At 35.6% G+C, this 20,858-nt stretch overlaps 1 long non-coding RNA gene across 1 annotated transcript; it reads right to left on the bottom strand.

Annotated features, from left to right (window-relative positions):
* Positions 1 to 9,147: 9,147 nt before the first annotated feature.
* LOC120420314 (uncharacterized) lies at positions 9,148 to 9,766 on the bottom strand. Its single transcript, XR_005605839.2, has 3 exons — positions 9,720 to 9,766; positions 9,423 to 9,563; positions 9,148 to 9,294 (listed from the first exon to the last, which is right to left on the bottom strand). It is a non-coding gene; the product is annotated as an uncharacterized LOC120420314 (long non-coding RNA).
* Between the last annotated feature and the right edge of the window lie 11,092 nt (positions 9,767 to 20,858).

The following is a 20,858-nucleotide window of genomic DNA, read 5'->3' as shown; positions in this document are numbered from 1 at the left end:
CACCGACGTCGACGTAGGGATGTGTCATGAAATATGACCCCGAGTTCAAATTAGACCGAGTGGCAGCAGCAGTACCAGCACATCGCCGGAGTCAGAATGGCGCGACACCCGGTTGACACAGACGGATGAGTTTTCGGGAAAATTGGCTGCCTGGGGGAGGGGGAAATAACGAAGAACGACTTGAGCGGAATATCTGAGAGTTTGAAAGAGTTTTCTTGTTGTGTTAGGTACTTTTATTTTATTTAAACTCTAAATTTTATGAAGCTTAAGTAAATGTATTTAATTGATTTGGATTGGAGATTGGCCTTATCTTAATTATTTCAATTTGGATATTAATAATTTATGGTTAAAACCAAAACCCATTCCAGCAATTCAGCGATCAATATGCTGCTAAACGAACTCTAGACGCGCTGCAATGTCAAGGATTAAATAGGAGAAGGTGGGGCAAGACGACCATATGGGGCAAGAGGAACAATCGCTCGTACGGCCGTAATTTTTACAATTTTGATTATTTCCAGTATGAGGAATTGTTGCTAGCAATGCAATTAGCTGATTCTACTACCACATAACCGCCAAAACGACGTAAACGCCACTGGGCATAAGATATAATGAAGTTTTTTTCAAAACCATTGTTTTCTTATAATGTTTGGAAAGTACAAAATAAGGCTTAGGGTTCGTTTTAAGGCACATTTTATCAAAATGATATTTTTCCTAGACCAGTAGTGTCCCTACCAATGACTTGCACGTATTATAAAGTATGATTTATGTTTTGATTATTTTTGTAGAGAGCTTTTAAAAAATCTTGTTTAGGTGGGGCAAGTGTACCATATGGATTTTTATTATGAAAAAAAATACGAATTGCTGCAGCAACATATTTTATTGTGAAAAAAATACATGAAAGTTCTTAAAAACTGATAAACAATTGTTTAAAAAATTGTCCATACACGATATAATAATATCATGAAAATTTACTATTTATCATCTAAGTAATATTTTTTTTCGTAAAAACGATCAAATTTTTAGTATAATATTTTTATTTGATCTAAAAATGAAAGAAATGTTTCAAACACATTCTAATCTGATGTATCTAAGTGATAAAAGTTCAATTGTTAGCAAATTAACATGTTGTTTCATGCATTGTTCCTCTTGCCCCAACAGGTTGTTCGTCTTACCCCACTAGTTGAGTAGAACGTACGGAAAATCAAAATTTTTAAAATCAATTTTTTACATTCAAAACAGGATTTAAAAAAAAATCTATCAAAGTCTTAGTCAAGACCTGGAATTAGATGATTATAAAAAAATCCGACAGATTTTTTAACGTTTTTGATGAGTTATAACGAGCATTTTCTAAGCTTGTTACACTTGCCCCACTTTTCCCTATGTCATTATCACGCTACCACAAACATTTAGGATAATGTTTCACCTAGTCTACAGCTCAAGGACGTCTCACGGAACAAACTTATGATAAAAAAAATCGGTGTGTCTGATCTTTCGCAACATTTTGCGAAATATTTCGTTGGGGGGTCTAGAACAACTTATTTTTATTGATGATTTTTTTTTTCGAAAAAAATTATTTGTTTTGCTTAAACAAAACATTCTACTTTTTTAAATAATAACTTTAATTCGTTTGATTGGTTTGGTTTTATGTAAATATTTATAAGCGCTGTTTAATTAAATGATGAATGCTGTTTATATATCAAAGTAGCTTTAATTCTGAAAGCATATATATTTCGGATGCATTCGATTGCATTACAATTTCATTGGAGCGGCCGTGGCTGACTGGTAACGGTGTTCACTTTGTAAGCGAATGGTCCTGGGTTCGATTCCCATCTGCTCCCAACGCACACACCAACACATTCCATTGCATTGCAATTTCATAATATTGGCCTTCAATTTATAACCAAGTCACTGTTTGGATACATAATTTTTACTCTGTTTCTTGTTTTGTTAGGTTTTGATGAAAAAAGCTATGTTTGACCTCGAATTGACCAAAGTGGAGGAAATAGGGCAAATCTTAATAAAAATATAAAAAAATAAAATTATCCGCCGTGGTAATATCATTTTAAAAGTGAAAATTGTTTTAAAATGCCTTTTGTACCAGTCCAGTTGTTTTTCTCCCTATGTTTAAATCAAACTTTATGAACATAGACATTCAAAATATTTTAAACGAGCCAAATTATGCCGTTTTGTTTACGCAAGAAAGTGCACATCAATTTGTTTTTAGTTGAATAGACCATAGATTTCCATTAAAAGTGTGATGTTTTTTGAAATAATTTTTTTTTCATGTTCCTGATTTTTCGGGCAATTTGGCAATTTAATTTAGACATTTTATAAATTTTTAAATAAATATTGTGAAATTCAAAAGCTCAAGAAGCTATAAATTCAATATTTCAGATTGTCAAAAATCTAAAAACGGAAAAGCATAAAATTATAATATTAATCAGAAATTTAATAGTTTGAGAAATGAAAATTTAAAATTGACTCACACAATTATCAAAAATGAATTGAATTCAAGAATGTAAAAAATCATAATTATAAAAAAATCCAAAATTTATTTGGGGTTTTTGTATTTTTTTATTAAAAGTTTTGTTTTATTTTTGAGTTTGGCATATGCAAATATTTTTCAAAGTATTTGTGCCTCGGCTCTGGCCAGGGTGTAATGTAAACACTGAAAAAAAAAAACCAACAGACATCTCTCATGCATTTCTCTCCAAGGCCTGAGTTATATAACTCATAATAGTAGTTTATGCAACAAGTTGCAAAAAGAGGATTTTTTCAGCACGAGTCGTACATTTATCCAACGAGGTTCACCGAGTTGGATAAATACGACGAGTGCTGAAAAAATCAAGTTTTGCAACGAGTTCCATACAACATTTTTTGTAATTTCGAAAAACACCCATTGAGTGAAATTTTAAGTCGAATTTTCATGTATTTTGTCAATAAATCGTTTAAATCAAAAAAATGATGAAAAGTGTTACTTTTCGAAACAAGTGCTGAAAAGTTCAACTTTTCAGCACCCATTTCAATGCTGAAAAGTAGAACTTTTCAGCATTTATTTTGAAAAGTGTTGCTATTCGATTCTGTTATTTTTGGTACAGAAAAGTAGGCTATTTCGTCGTTCAAGAATGACAGGAAAAGTAAGTAGTTTCACGACGGAATTGCAAAAAAATCTTTAAAAAAAATTTGAAACTAAAAAATTAGAATGGTCATAGATCAAATCTGGAGTTTTTTTAAAGGTCCAATAAAACAAATTTTTAGTTTTTGCTTTTTGGGTGTTTTTTAATACCCCTGATTCAAGGCGGTTTCAAAAACACCCAAAAAGCAAAAACTGGAAATTTGGTTTATTGGACCTTAAAAAAAAAAACTCCAGAAATTCACTTCAATGTTTTTATATCAAATGCTTCGGATTTTCAATACAAAATCAGAATATTTTTTGACAAACAATTTTTTTTTATTTAGAATATTTTGAAAAGTCATGGCAAAGATTTTGAAGGGGAGAGACAAAACCTTCAAGTAAACTTTGTATTGGCCTTGTATATTCCATGCTTTGTGAAACGTCTGTCTTAAAAGTACCTACCCAAACCGTTGACCACTTCAAGAAGTCGTCCAGCAATATGGGAAAGAAAAAGTACCCCACTCGTAAGGAATTCCGTGAGTCAGGTTTGCGCCGGACCAAGATCCCCTCATAAAGCACCGGTCCAACGTGGTAAAAGGTCATAAATTTGGGGCCGACATTCACACACTCACAAAAGTCACACGCCACTGAGATTTTTCTGGGCCTGGACCGGCCTTTTCAGGTCCAGTTGGCTTGCGTTGGTTGGGTTGATTTGGAAAAAAGGGGACCATTCCGGTCAAGGGGTCGCGGACGTCGGACGTCGTAGGTAATGCAGCTAATGTAATCGTACATGGTTTTCATTTTCGGCTGGCCCACAAAGAGTGGTAGGGACAAGGTGTTAGGAAGGGGGAGGGATGTGGGTAGGATCACTTTCAGGTGCCCCTCACCCACGCGGCAGCGAAATGACTTTGGCTTTTACGTGTGGTCGTAAATAAAATTAGCACTTCATACGCGTTTATTATTAATGAACGGTGTGTTTCATGGCACCGTGGCACCACCGTGGTGTGGTGAACGGGAAACCAGACCTGCTGGATGACCTTTGAACGCGCGATAGCTTATGAGGCAAGTAACACGTTAAATTTGACGTATGTGGGATTTTTGTTTTAAGAGTGCACAGGAACCAAGGATGTTGGTTGCCTTCTGATTCCAAAATTGCAACAATATGACATTTGGAAACCAAATTCCTATTTTTCAGCCAATTGCTGATCTCTCTGCTTTTGTTCCAAAAACTACCTTTGATGAATGATGTTCCTTCAACAGGACTTGTTGGTTTCTTGGTCCCCTGCAATGGGGGTACCTCTGCAATGACAGGATATTTTTCATTATCTGCCCCCTCCTTCAAAGCACCAGCAGTTCAAATTCCAGGTGTTTCCAGGCGAACGAATGAAGGCCATTTTTCCCAGCAGCACATCCCGGAACGACATAAACCAATTGCTGTGAGAACATTTCAGGGCAGGGATGAAAAAAATCGTCAAATAGAATCTCGATGAAAACCTTGCTTTTCACACCGCTGTCCACTGATTTTGGCCAAGGATGAGCCCCAGGAAGCATCCGGAAATGCAAAACAGAGCTAGAAAAAAAAAAGCGAGACAGAGATGTTTGGGTGAATGAATTGATGTCGCACACTTCTTTTCCTTCCTGGGTTCGATCTTTTCACTCGCTGGTGGTAAAAGAAGGATGAGCTTCGGCAGCTCAATGGCAACGGCGAGGGGTCGGACACTTACTTTTTGAGAACATTGAATGATTTTTTTGGACAGGCAATTTAAAAAAAAGCTAAATATCCAAATGTTAAATTACATTTTTAATCGAATCAGCAATAAAAGTTTTTTTTTATTCAGTTTCAAAAGAGAAAATTGTATTTTAAGTGAAAGCCATTTTGAGGTGATTTTACATCCAAACGGCGGTCGCATGATTGTGATGCATGGCGGCATCAAAGTATATCAGAATCTGTATGAAAACTGTCCTCATGATTTTTTTTGTGATATAGGTGTATGATATTTTTGCCCGTTACCGACGGTTATCAACATTACCGACGGCTTTTTGGTTGTATTTCACAAAAAAAACCTTTAACAGAACGAGGATTGAACCACCAACTTCTAGGTTATTTATCTGACACGCTACCACCGCGCCATGGACGCTTGATGGAATGTGAGTGAAAGAGCACCAACATACTCTTCTCTTTGGAGTGTTGCTCGGGGACGGGCCAGCATTATATGTGTTGGTGAGAACTGCAGATCGCTGAAATGTTTTCACGCGGGCAAAAATGATCTACCGGCTTGCTGCAAAAAATGTCATAAAATGTGACATTTTCTGCAGAAAATCCACTCTTGCAGATTTTGAGATATATTTTTTCTTTGGGTGTATCTATAAAAACATAAGTATAACTCTAGAAATATTAAGCCATGCGAAGAATGAAAAAAAATCAAGCCAAACAATGTAAAATGTTCTTAGCAGTCTATCCTGATTCGTTCCCATTGAAAACATCAACTGCCGTGAGCACGATGGACTGTTTGTTCACATTTCGTTTTTGGACCCTTCACATTATTTTGCTTGTAATGAAAAATGAGTTTTTCCAACCGTTACCCATTTCGTCTACATCTTTCAATCGGAAATATCTTGCACTCATTTGGTCTAATTTCTTATGTCTAGAAATGAAACTTTCTCACAAATTTTGCTCATTTCCATGTTCTTTTTAATTTCTTAGTTGTGATTAATATTTGATAACGCCAATTTATTAGGCTTATGCCAAACTTATTTAAAAACTTCATTTAGTTTTTTTTAGCAAGATTTCAGGATTTTGTAAGATCTTTTAGAAAACAATATTTTAATATCTTCAGAGCTCGGTCATGACTTTTACAAGTATAAAAAGCCATGTTATCAACAAAAAATGAATTTTTAGGTGGCTTTGACTTGAAAACGGTGTATGCTTTCAAATTTTATGTAAAGTACTTAATGATTGCAATTTTGATTTTACAACTAAAAATGAAGCCAAAAACGCTTTTTTGACTTTTTTATTATGATTTTTTTTTGTAAATTTGGCAACACTGCCAAATAAATTTGTGCTATTGCTCAAAAGATGACACTTTTGTCATCTTAAACATATCCAAAAAATGAATGATTTTTTTCAAAATTGAAAACAATGTTATCAAATTCTATTGAAAGTGTGTTGTAGATAAAGATTTGCCTGAAAATTAGGCGCATCGGAAATATACGGAAATATGCGCATGGAGTTGAAATTTGATCAATGAAGTTTGTTTAAGTTGATTTCCTTCTTTAAAGTAATGAATTTAAGGAGCAATTCCATGTCAAATAGGGAATTGGTTGTACCGAACCCTCTCCGATTTCAATGAAACTTTGTAGACATGTTATCCTGCGCTTATGTAAGCAATTTTTGTGAATATGGAGCCAGTTTCACTCGATAATGACATTTGAGAAGGGCGTAAGTGTTTTAAATATTTTTGTATTTCGTAATTCTGGAGCAACACGACAAAAGGGCAAATAAGCATTTTGACAGCTGGAACTATTTTGCAAATTCCGAGCAATCAGGTAACTTTTTCGCAAAACTCGAAATTTACAACAATAGTTGGCCTTCTCAGCTACCTTTTAACACTGTGGGTTTTGTCAAATAGATAATTGTTGGCTCGGAATTTGCAAAATGGTTCAGGCTGTCAAAATGCTTATGCGCCCTTTTCAAATGTTGCTCCAGAATTTAAATATTTCTGTATCTCGAAGCCATTGCATCATATCAAAAAGTGGTCGAAGACAAACTTGTGGGAAATTTGACAGACTTTCCGAAAATATACACTGAAAGAAAAAAACACGCCACCTTTATGTTTTTTTTTAATTTTTAAGTTAAAAAGTCAAATTTGAAGATGAGTCTACGATTTTTTTTCCTTCAAAATTTTTGTGAAAATAGTCTAAGATGTTATAAAAACCTCACGAAAAAACACAGGATGGATCAACTCACCTAAAAAACACAAAAATCATTTACTGAGACTATTTTTTTTTTGAAAGATGCTCTAACCGTAACAAAATTTCAAAAACCAAATACGGGAATCGACTCTCCAGACAATTTTACATAACTGTTCCGGCGCGGCGCAGCAAATACCAACGCACGAAGCCCCTCGCGACGGACAATCGTGAAGCTGGCTGCCATGTCATGATGTTCACGTCTGCGCGAAGAACCGCCAGAGCGAGTGAAGAGGGAAAGGAAAAATCAAACGTAAACAAACAGTCAAGGAAGAAAGTGGTGGAAATTTGAATTTTTTCTCTCAGGTAAAATTGATTGCAACGTTTGTTAGTTTAGCTATTTAATTATTGAAATTTAGATTGCGCGTTGTTGATACGGTGCAACTCGAGGTGACGGTGTAGCTGCACGGAAAGTCGGGAACGGTCCTGAAAGAAGAAGGAAATTGTAAGTTAGAGAAGAGTGATTGAATTAACTTAATTGAAATTGAATTAACTTACCTACAGTTGCTCTTGCTGGAACGGCTCACGAAGTTGGTAGATCCGAGGATTTGAGCAGGGAAACCTAGTGAGTAAAACCTGTAAAGAAAAAGAATTATTACTAATAAACTTATTAGCTTTTAGCGATTACTTACCAACTAAACCCGGTGTGATCCACTGAAAAGACGGCGTACGAAATCCTCACCAAAAGTCTCCATATTGACCACTGTCTCAAGTCCAATCCATGAAATTTCGAAAATACCGTGAAATGCCGCGAAATTCTAATTAATTAATTAACCAAATGTCCCTAAGTGTATTTGAACATAGAGTTTTTTTTATTCAAGCAATCCACAAGAATTTTAACAGGCAGTTTGAAACTTATTTTCGAAAACATTGTTTATTACAATGTTTTACGAAAAGTTCCAGTGAAATAAGCTTTGGTTGTAACATGCCTTGGATAATACAATTTGACGTTCAAAGCATAATTTTTTTTAAACATGTCACAAAAAATGTGAACAGACGATTTTCAAAACTACAAAGAAAGAAACTGCAGAGCAGTTTTGCTAATTATTTTTGAATTTCTGTAAAAAGGAAATTTTGTACCAAAATAAAGTTTTTTATGTTTTTAGAAATTGTTTTAAGCACTTTGCAACATTTTCTAATTTTAAGGACTTATAAATAACAAATCGTCACTTGTATGCTATCTTGTGACACGTCCTATCGTTTTACAGCAGACGCGTCACAATACAGCACACAAGCGACGAAATTGCAAACAAAATGTAATGTTTCTTATTCTACTTATTCTACTTTTGGTGGATTTATCGAATAGTTTTCACCGTTTCTTCGGAATAAGGTCGTTCTTAGTTCAAAAATGGACGGATTTTCGACGTGACCAGCACGGATTCCCAACGTCCCCAATTCTTCGAGCAGCATCCGGTGGGTGCTCGGGTGTGAACAACGGCCTGAGGTTCGGGTATTCGAGAACGGCCCGAGTGAGGCGCGCATCCTCTTCATGGCCAATCCTCTCCGTGGCCAACCTTCGTTCCGTGCTGAAGTCCGGATGATTGCAGGAATACCACAGCCAATTGAACTCCCGGCGTTGATTGTTGAAAATTCTGTGGAAGAAAAATAAAATAAAAACATCAAATCGTTTACAAAACTAGACGTGTTGCTGGATTTGAAAAAAAAAAATGGAAACTGTGGAAGAAAAGAAAACGTCATTTAGTTCCACTATAAGTACCGTCAACTGCTGCGAATTGGGACACATGGGGCGAATTGGGACAGCAGTTTTAACTATGTTAGAGTACAATATTTTGATTTTGCTGATTGGTTTCGGATAGAACATACTCAGACCAACAACATGTGTACATCCATTTCTAAATTTAAAACCTTTAAGTGCTCTAAACTCTGCTGTCCCTATTCAGACTGTAGTCCCGATTCACCCCAGATGACGGTAATCAATACTTAGCAATGATTGTTATTGTTTATGAAAGTGGCCATCCCTAAATCACGTAGGAGAGGTAAGATTTGTTTTTATTATGAACGATCCATCTGGGGGGAAGGGTTGTAGGTTGATGTTGTTTTTTAGTTTGGTTACGTTACCTTAATTCTTTTTTTGATATTCTGTTGCAGCGACTCGCGAAGAGCAGTTCCCGGCGTCGATGGTCAACAACCAACGCGTGATGACCGAGGACCTGCTGTCCTACTCAGGTGATCCAGATGTCGTGATGAAACTGAAAAAGGAAATAAAAAATGAAATTTAGTATGACAAAAGATTGCAAAGTATTTTTGTATTCGTCTACACCTGAGGGAATTTGGCTTTGTTTTTGGGAGGGTGTGTTTTTGTATTTGTTTAACCTACCCGTTGCTTTTTTGTTGAAGCGGCTCTCACGTCCCGGCGGACAGGTCGCAGGGCAGGTCGCACGGCAAGTCTTAGAGCAGGTCACAGGGCAGGACTTGCTGTTGTGCTCCGACGTTTTGTCAAGTTCCGTCCGGCAGTAAGCTGTGGAAAAGTTAAAATTAATTATTTTCAGCAAAAACATCTTTCGAGCCGGTCAAAGGCGGCGTGTTCAATCTCTTTAACAAGCAAGGAGATGTGATGAAATTTGAGGTTAGTTTCCGAAAAATGGTGCAATTTCGTTTGTCCCACCAATCTTACCTTGATATTCACGTCAACTGAAGAAATAATCGCATTAATAATGTTATCTGCAAAAAGATTTCAAAAAAAAATTGGGTAGTGAAAAATCAGAATAGAGACGTTAAATTTACAAAAAAAAAAAATGCTACTTACAAAATCCAAATGGCTCCAAGCAGCTCCAAGTGTAAATTCAAAATGACGTTAAGAAATCTCGATTAAATTTTCAAAAGGCCCTATCTGCATAGGAAGCCCATGAGGGATAGGTTGTTTTGAAAATTTAATCTAGAAATGTTCTTCGTCTGGTCAGCGACTAGAACTGTCAAGCAGCTCAAAGTGTCAAAGTCAACTACATAACTCAATAATATTACACGAAAATAGACAGCGAATGTTGTACACAACATTGAGAGCAATATTGCATCAAATTTTTGCCGTTTTTATAAAGCAGAGTGTTGAATAAATGGTAATTTTGCTTTAAAAAAAATTACATTTCGATGTTTTACATGCAAGCATTTTACTACTATTTTTGCTGTGTATCTGTAAGCCCATGTTGCCAATTGAAATGCTGTCAAAGACAAACTGAAAAAAATCCGTAATTTTCCCGTTTTTGCGCGCGACGTATAAAAAAACCCACAATTCATTTTTAACCAATCGAAGCTGTCATGTTAACTTGTCGCACGGCGCGAAAAACGCGTTTTAATGTTTGACCTTGAATAAACAACAAAGAAGGCACGCAATAATAACAATGACAAACACGTTTTGTTTGGTTGACCATTCTGTGCATTTTCCTGAAGTTTGGTTGAATTTGGTTGCTGGAGTCCCGAGTTATAATTACAAATGTTTACGGTAGTCTAACTTGTACGTGCGTCAAACGCGTTCTGACCTGAAATCCCTTTGCCCTTTGTCGCACTACCATCAATTTTCAGGCTGTGTCAAGATAGCACGACAAGATTGAAACTTCTTGCATATGAAGAGCGACAGCAACGCACGGAGCTTTTTTTCGGGTTTATTTAACATCTCAGGATTGGAATCGAATTTTGGGGATCTGTGAAGGTCAAAAGGTGAGGCATTGTTGGCTGCACAAAATGGCGTTCTTAACTCAATTTGGCCAAAAATGCACGTGCGACAAGTTAGCAGACAGCGACGAAATCTCGAGGAATCCAATAACAATATTTTCAGATATAGACTCTTTGGTCCAGATACCGTCAAAATGGCATTGGAATAAGACTAGATTTTTCAAGAGATTTTTCGAGCTCTTATCTATTTTTACCTGAAAGGCCAACTACTAGCATCTTTTATTTGCTTCCAGCATGTTGTGTATTCATTTACGAATCGCTAAAATTCTCAAGTTGCGATAGTGATTTATTTATAGGAATACCCTAATCGCAAAACAAAAAAAAAAATCGGATCTTTTTTTAGGAACTACCAGGGTTGGTCAAATATCAAAATATCAGCTCTCCAACAACTACAATTATCCCGCCTGAATATTCATGCCTCAAATACAACTGCTCTTTTCTCCTTATTGAAACTCTCAGTGCCGAACATAGCCGAACACGTTTTCGTGTTTGCACACTCGCGATTGACATTTTCTTTTTCTCTCTCATTCCCGCTTCCACGATTATCCTACCGCAACAGCGTTTAACCACAAAAGCCGCCACAAAACAAATTTTGCAAACGCAGTTTAACGGGACGTCATGCGTGGTCGGCTCCTAATCGCCATCTCGCGTTCTCTCATTGCAGTTTTCGGATAGATTGAGGGACTCAGCGGTGAGAGCGCATAGTCTAGGAAAAGGGGAGGAATGATAGAGAGAGAATTACATCGCTGGGAATCACGAGACACAAGAAGAGATCTCACAAGCTATATTGATGGTCGCTATACTCTCTGATGTTTTTGGTGCTGAGATAATCAATTGATAGCTTTTCTATCACTCATTTGCAACACTGGGAACTACCATGCCAAATTTGAGCCAAATCGGAAAATTCTTGATTTGGATCCTTCCTGTTTGACGTGGAATCGCTATAGTTGTGATTTTTTGGATTGAAAAATCTTTAAAATACAGTTATTTCTGATTATCTGGCATGGCTGATTGAGACCAAACCGGTCAAAATTGGTTCAGCTAGTGTCAAGATTTATCAGCATCACCTTTATAAATTTTTGAAGTATACGTTTGTTTATGTGACCAGTACAAAATCACATTTATCTAACAAAAAAAAAAAAAAATGTTTCACATGAGAGTGTCTTTCAAGTGTTTTTTAATTAGATCCAAATTTAATGTTTGATAATTTGCCTCGACCGTCCAACCCCTTGGCCCAACCCAGTTGACAAGTTCCAGGAGCCACCCACTGTCAGGTGGTTCCAGGGTTGTCCAATGCTCCTCCCCTCTTCTTCAACCTCCACCCTGAAATTGAATTGAATTGGTTCGCTGAGGAATGGTGCACATTTTTCACTTTGATCCGCCCAGGATGCCGGGGCCACTTTCGAATGCCAAATGAACTTTTTCCCACTATCCGGATGCTCCCACGACGACGACGACGACGGATATGGAAAACGGTGGTCAACACAGTTCGACAGATCGGTGACAGTGCCAAGAAATGGAATCATCCATACAGTAGTGGTAGTGGGGCTGGATCGCATTACGGTGCATAAATCACTCACATTGGAGTGCGGGGGTGTATTGTTAGTTTGGTGGAGCTTTGGCTGACTTTTTTTCATTTGCTTGTTGGAGGTGTAATGGTTATGTCAGGGAAAACTTCATAAATAACTTCACTGTCAGTGCCATCCAGAGTGGGTAGCAACTTTATTGGAAAAAAAACATTCAATTTTAAAATTCGATCAGTTTATTTGATGAATATTTTTTGGGATTTTTCATCGAAACTAACCCTCAATAATTTTTAGTTCAAACTTTGAAGAGTTCTACAAAATTATCAAGGATGACCCAGTTTTGGTAGAAAACGAAAGTTGAAGTGTACTCTATATCCTTTTGCAAAATTGGGAGATTGGTTTGCTTTTGAAACTGTACATAAAAAAAATCTCATCTGTAATTCAATCACATAGCCTTTTCTGTAAACTAAATTGAAACGATTCAATTACATTTTGGATTACAGTTCAAATCTGCCACACCGAAAATCAATTATTCTAGCTTTCGTGCCACTACACTTCGAATGCCAAAGCCGAGTTCGTTCGCTCAATGCCATCGCCGAAAATCCAATCGATGCCCGCCGAGCTCGTTTTGGATTAAATCATAACCGGAAAAATCGTGACCCTCGTCCGCTTCGATGGAAGCCTCGGGCGGAGAACTTTTTCCACCTGGCAGCCCAAAGCCTCGGGCCCGAATTCTTAATTAAATAAATCAATGTGTTCTATTGTAATTGGAAAATCGCATGCCCGGCACCAGTAAACACGTTTCCACTTTAGTCAACCTTTTCGGCGTCTCGGTTCGTTCGTTGCTCCTTTTTTTTGTGTGTGTGTGTGATTTGGGTATGAGACAAGTTAACCCTTAAGAAAGAAAAAGCAAGCGCGAATAAAATTAAGTTGCAAAGGATGGGCTAATCGTGCGATTATGACATTTTTGCTTGTTTTAATTGGTACTACCTTGCGGGGCAGCTATGGGTGAAATTTGTTTTGCTTGATCGATTGGAGGGTTCTAAATCAGGGGTGACCAAAGTATGGCCCGTGGACCAAACGTGGCCCGCGAGGTGATATTTTGTGGCCCGCGGGCCCATTTTGAATGATCATGTAAAATGGCCCGTTGACCACTTGTAAAGTGATTTTATACTTTTTCAGAATTTAGGTTTATTTTAAACTTTTTTATGCTAATCTTTTTTATTTTTGGTTAATAAAAAAACTTTAGATTTTTCAATATTTTGATCCCCACTTCAGGATACAAATAATTTGTTCAAAATATTTTATAATCAAAACAATTTCACACGTTTCAATGTGAGTGAAACTAGTAAATATCGTCAAAACTTTCATCAAGCATTTTTAGAAATATTAAAAAAACGTTCAAGTTTGACTTAGGTAGAATTCTGTAATAGTTGCAAAAATATAAGTTTTCTTTATTAATTTGCAAGTCATAATGACCCTTTCATGAACTGACCCTCAAACTTACATTGCACATTAGGGTGACAATAAAAAAATCGACATCAGAGATACCCTCTGACTCGATTCCTAATGCAAAAATAAGTATCTGTGCCAATTTTGAGCCAAATCGGTTAAGGCTAAGGGGTCGCTTTTCATCGTTGAAGTTTATATGGGAAAAATCACGAAAATGTATGGGGAAAAACATCGTTTCAGTAATTTTCTGCTAGGTGGCGCAGGTCTCGCCCAAAATTGTCCAAGTGTGAGATTCTTGTAGGAAATTTAATTCCCTACAACTTTGTCGAAGGGTGCAAAACGATCCGAGTTGATCCTGATTTTTGGTGATTTTTCTAGAAAAAAATATTTTCCATTATACTTCCTATATACTTCTTGCATACTTTCAAGTATATAAGCCAATTTCTTTTCATCGCATTGCTAATAACTCATCAGGATCAACTCGGACCGTCTTGCACCCTTATACAAAGTTGTAGGTAGTTAAATTTCATACAAGAATCTCACACTTGGACAATTTTGGGCGAGACCTGCGCCACCTGCTGCAAAAATCCTGAAGCGATATTTTTCCCCATACATTTTTGCGATTTTCCCCATATAAACTTCAACGATGAAAAGCGACCCCTTAGCCTTAACCGATTTGGCTCAAAATTCCAGGGGGTATTTCTTGCGATTTTCCGAAATTTTCAATTTTTCTTGTCACCCTATTGCACATCCTTCGGGATTCGAACTATCAACTGATTCATGCAGACAAAATGTGGAAATCGGAGGATCAAGTTTGTAGCAAATATTTTACAAAGCTTTCGTCGATCAACCCACCCCTCCACCATTATTAAAAAATTGGCTCGAAAACCCAGGAGCAAAAAAACATTTTCAACAAAAATTTCAAAGTGCAAAAAAAAAAAGAAATTTAGGTGTAATCAGCTGAAATTAATTAAATGTGCATTCTTTTGCATTTAGAACATTTGAGCATGTTTGGGTTTATTAAAAATAATTTGAATTTTAGTGAATTTTCGATGAAATAAACAAATGTTTTTTCGCTAAAATGTTTTTTGTCGAATCTCATTTTTTTTTTAAATAATGATTGCAGTTTAACTATACGGAAGCTTTAAAACATTTTTCATTGAAATGTTGAAATTCTGGCTCTCAACGATTTTCCATTTTTCATTACCTTAAATTATAGGTAAAATTACGCCTTTAAATGAATTGTTCAACATGTCATATCACCACCACTTTCGAAATATAAAAACAAAACTTTAATATATTTTTTGAAAGCACAAGTACATTCAGCTAAAAACATTTTTTTTCAAATACCTGAGACAAAAAAATCAACAATACCGATAGAAAACCGTTATTTTGTGGTTTCTTTTATTTTGAATATACATTTTTTTTAAATAACAGAAATTAAATCTTTTAAATTGATATAACGTTATTTAATTTTTAATTTTTTTTTTGTAAATATGGCCCGCAAGCTCATTTGAGCTTGAAATTTTATCAGCTCTTTGAAAATAATTTTCACATGTGTCCTTTCTCTTGCAGAGTTTAATAAAAAAAGTTACTTAATCCACCTTTAGGTGGTTGGTGCCTTCCTCTCATTTATACAGTGATTCCAACCCCCCAAAAGTGTCCACATGGTTTATGGATCGCCCCTATCGTGATCGCAACACCAAATAGGTCATTATAAAAATAAGTGATGAGTAAAAAAACAGACTGTCTACAGACTTTTTGTCAAGATTGTACATACACCGCCGTGGGGAAATAGATTTAGGTTATGTTAATTCAGACCATTTTTAAACTGCTTGTAATTTAAGACAGGTAAGTCGGATCTTGAAAATTCTTAATCCACAAGAAAGGTCATTTCAGAACCTTTCTAAAAATATATGATATGGCAGGTTTCCATGCAAAAAACACCCTTTTTGCAAATTGTGGAATTTATATGCAGCAGTTTTTTAAACATAACTTTTGATGTGCTTTGCTAAATCTTATGAATTTCAATAGGGACTTATGAGACCCCAAGACGAATCGAATGAGGCTCAAACGGTCAAAATCGGCTCAGTCAGTGACGAGATATTGCAGTGACATTGATTCGGTACACATGTCTACATACAGCCAAACACACAGACATTTGCTCGGCTGGTGATTCTGAGTCGATATGTATAAATGACGGTAGGTCTAGGAGGTCTAATAAAAAGTTTATTTTCAAGTGATTTTATAGCCTTCCCTCAGTAAGGTGAGGAAGGCAAAAATATTTGCAACAGCCTTATAAGAATATAATAGTTTTTCAGAGTCCTGTTTAATTTTCACGATATTTGATTATTTGAGTGGATAGTTCCTGTGGAAATTTAAAAAATGCCACTTTTTTTATTTATGTTCTTTTATTGATTTTTTATTTAGTTTTTGAAAAGTGAGATGGAAACTTTAAAAAAAATCTACTTGGCAAAATGTCGTAGAAAATTCATGCTAGTAATTTGTCAATAATTTTGGCTTTCTTTTCAATAATTGATAATAAATAATTTTCGCGAAAACTTTTCAACTATTTTATCAGTCCAATATTTAAAAAAATGGTTTAATAAAAGAGCATGCACAAATGCCCTATATTTCGTTTCAAATTATGTATAGATAAAATTCATAAACCATGTGGAAACTTTTTTGGAAATAACGAAAAGTATTTTTTTGTCGCCTTCAATTATTGTGATGACATTTTTAGTTTATTAGAAAATAGTAAAAAATGAAGCATTATAAGAAGTTTCTGTAATTTTAACATAAGATTTTCAAAGTTATTTTAACGGTTTTCCGGTTACGCGAAATTTCCGAGAAATTTGGTGCTTTGAAATTAAGGGCCCGTGAAATTTGCAATTTTTGAGCGTGAAAAATCACTAAGCCTTATAACCATATTTAGCACGTTTGGGCTGGTTTACAAATATTTTGAAAATTGTGAAATTCCGATGTACAGCACCGCAAAATTTTTTTTTGCAAAAAGTTAAAAATCATCATTGCTTAGATTGTTTGGAAAACCACTCCCCCTCCTGGCATTTTTTTTTTCGAAAAATCAGCGCCAACAAATTCAAATGTCGTCAAGGCCGATTTTTCGAAAAACAAATGCTAAGCTTTGAAGGTCTATACCGAGCTCCAGAGTGCTCGAAACATCATTGTAATATGTACCGAAACCTGCGCAAGGATCTGGCCTACACGCCATTGATGTTGAAAATAAACGCTTCAGTGGCCAAAGCGACATTTTTGAAAAAATGTATTTGTTCAGGTTAAATCCCATTTAAAATACCAATACAAAGCCCAGCTCCTGTTACGTCCAATCAAGCTAAAATTTGGGATTTGGGCTTCGTATGCTTTCCGGAACAAACCCCTGAATGTCCGCCAAAAATTCATTTTTGTTACATCCTATTATGTAACCCTTTTAATTGAAACAAACATCAGGTTATTATACTAGCAAAATACGATGATTTCTACTTCAAATATATATATTTATACCAAAATCATAATGTAAGTTTTGAAATAATATTTTTTTTCCCCACTTTGTAAAGGCACTTGTATGGAATGCCAAAACACGCGACTTCCGAAAGGTTAATATGCAATCTATTAACTACTACCCTAATTGTTTATCAGGCTGCATTTTAATTGAGTTCAAACTTCAACCTGCAACTCACAGTCGTGTCACTTTCCTTGCTCGCAGCAATCAACTTGCGGCCGTGGTGCTGGCAGGTAATTGAATTTGCAAAAATGACCTACGGATTGACGTCGCCCGAAAGCGCGTGGGCTCGGTCGCTTTGCCAGGGCAAACTTTCGTGAATAATTAGCCGGCTTCCTAATTAAATTAACAGCCTTTGGGCTTCTAATCCAGTGGGAGGGGAGAGGGAGGTGATGGTGCCTCCGCCAGGAAATTTATTAAGTTGTTGTGGCCCGGCTACGGACCAGCCCAGGGTAGAGGAGCCCGGAAAGTAAGACCTTGTGGGCCCTTTTTCCATCCTCGCTCTGTGCGTTCAGAGTTTGAGTTTGACTTTGGCACGCAACCGAGACCACGCGACATAACTCATTTTTATGTAGATTTATTTCTAAATTCAAACTTTTCGTCGATAGCCATCATCGAAAGCCCGCCAGCAGCAAGCCTCGTCGGAGGGTGGTAATGCTCGATAATGATTGCAAATTGGCAGAAAAAAAAAGCAAAACGAGGGGAAAAGCGAAAATGGGGCCAAAAGGCAAAAAGAAATAAAGTAAAAAAAAAGTCGTGTATTTCAGAAGGTCCTCTCGATTGCATGCCTGTGGGAAATATGCATATAGATTTTGATCAAATTACTACATCGAAACCGGCATTTAACGGTCGGTCGGCATGAAATGTTGGAGGTTGGAGGAAGCTTTGGTAGAGCAAAAAAAAAGTAAGTGAAGGGTTTCTGAAATGAGTGATTGGTAGAGCAGGGTTGCAATCGCTTCGTTTAAATTGGTGAATTCATAATAGTTAAAGCTCGATTCGCTTTCAGATCAACGATATTCATTCATTAAAAAAAAAATCAAGGAATCATGCAAATATTGGGTTACTGACTGCATTTTCACTATTTTTTTTTTGTTTAAACACGCACAAAAGTTGCCCCGACCCCTCTTTGAATTGCTTGAAACTTTGTCCTTAGAGGTACTTTTGGTCCCTGATCACGAATCTGAGCTCCATTTTCTGATATCTAGTGACGGAACCCGAGCAGACGGAAATAACTTGGGAATATTTTTATTTTTGATATTTGAAAATACTAGGCCAATAACATCTGGTGTTATTTATAACAAAATTTGTTATTCGTCGTTATGATTTTTTGTTATTGGATGGTTATTGTAATAACAGACTAATAACATTTATAGTTATTCTTCGAACAAATCTTTGTTAATATTTTTTGTTATTTTAACAACTAAATCGATCATCCAAATAACAGTTGGAGGTATTCTTCCATAACAATTTTTTTTATTCTTAAGTTGTTCTGGCTTTCAACCAATATCAGACAATAACAATAACACATTTTGTTTTGATAACATATACTGTTATTAAACTCTTATGCAAAAATTGATTTTTCAAGAAGATTCCATAACACTTTCTGTTATTTAACAGTGTTTGTTATTGAAATGGCATGAATTTTGTTATTACCGTCTGCCCGGGAAGGACTGTACGACCCCTTTCAGTTTTGAACATTAAAAAAAGACGTGTTTTTCAAAAAAATTTACCCTGAAATGGTGATGGCTGTGAAATTTGGTTTCAAAGGGACGCCCAATTTGATGGCGTGCTCTAAATTTTGAAAAAAACGTATTTTTCTACGAAAAAAATACACTTTTCTTTACTCACCTGAATTTTTTGAACATGTCATTTTATGGGAAATTATATGCACTTTTCTAATCTACAATAACCCAGAAGGGTCATTTTTTCGTTTAGAACAAAACATTTCATTTCAAAGTTTCCTGTTTTTTTTTGTAATTTTGCACGGTTAGTTTTAGATTATAACAATGTTGCAGACAAATACAATAAAAATGATTCCTACGTAAAAGGTTTTTTTTTCTCAAACGTATTCCTTTATTTTTTTTTTGTGGAAAAAAATGTGATTAAAAATCAGCTACGTTTTTATGTTGTATTAATCCATATTTTAAAACACAGCTTATATTTTTTAAATGCAGAGTGATCAAAAGCACCCTTCGATTAATTAAATCTATCTTTAGATCCACACTTTGCAACAAAACATCAAACATCGGTTAAATTTGATATGAGAATAATAAAATTTCTTATAGTGGACCCGGGTCCACTATAATTCAAAACACTACAGATTTCATGGTTCTGTACGATGGGTTATGTATAGTGCTTAAAATATTGAAAACTTGTTAAAAATGTGCCGAACTCTACTTGGGTGTCCACAAGCGTGGTTCTCGGAATATGAAAAAATACAGGTTAATTTTTTAACAGATTTTTAAATTTTGCAAAAAAGCTCAAAAAACATTCTGTAATTTTCGGGATCAATTCCTACTGCTTTGCCACGTTCCACAAAGTTTTTTCCCGGAATAGGAAAATTAAGTAGGTTTGAGAAACACTCTCTAAGATGTACAAAGTGAAAATTCCCCATAGTAAGGTGATTGAAAACTGGACCCACTTAACCTTAACCAAATGAGCTCAAATTTTCAGGCTTTCATCTGGGCCATAGTGCTTAAAAATTCCAGATGATGCGCCCAAAATTGAATACTTTTGAGCAATCCTCTACGAAATCGATCCCTTTTTTTCAATTTTATTTTTTGTATTTTTTAATCTTGCTCAAACTTTGTTGGTGCCTTCGGTATGCCCAAAGAAGCCATTTTGCATCATTAGTTTGTCCATATAATTTTCCATACAAAAGCTGTCCATACAAAAATGATTTATGAAAATTCAAAAATCTGTATCTTTTGAAGGAATTTTTGACCGATTTGGTTTCTTAGGCAAAGTTGTAGGTACGGATATGGACTACACTGAAAAAAATGATACACTGTTAATAAAAATTTGGTGATTTTTAATTTCACTTTTTATCACTAAAACTTGATTTGTAAAAAAAACACTTTTTTTTCGATATGTTTTAGGGGACATCAAATGCCAACTTTTCTGAAATTTCCAGAACGTGCAAAAAAATCTTTGACCGAGTTATGAATTTTTAAAACAATACAGATTTAAAAAAAAATCGAAATATTGGTCGCACAAATTCTTCAACATTATTTTGCGATTTAAAATCCAATTTGCAATCAAAAACTATTTTAGTGCAATTTCGATAAAGTGCACCGTTTTGAAGTCAAAGCCACCACAGTAAAAATAATGTAAATTTGGAAGCTGTAATTTTGGAAGGTTGGATATTACTTCTTTTATGATGTAATTTTACCTCAATTTAGTCTGAAAAAGTGACATTACACCAGAAAAGTGGTAATATTACACATTTCCAGAGGTAAAATTACACCTTTTTTTCTGACATAAAAGATGTAATATTATCACCCCTTCCCAGATGTAATATTACCAGAATTTTTTTTGTGTGATTTTTAGGGTAACTTTTTGGAAAATAGTCGCAATCTTTCTTTTTTTT

The sequence above is a fragment of the Culex pipiens genome, chromosome 3 (genome assembly GCF_016801865.2).
Source record: "Culex pipiens pallens isolate TS chromosome 3, TS_CPP_V2, whole genome shotgun sequence".
Lineage (NCBI taxonomy): Eukaryota > Metazoa > Arthropoda > Insecta > Diptera > Culicidae > Culex > Culex pipiens.
The sequence above is the reverse complement of the archived record's forward strand: the minus strand, read 5'-3'. Positions and strand labels throughout refer to the sequence as shown.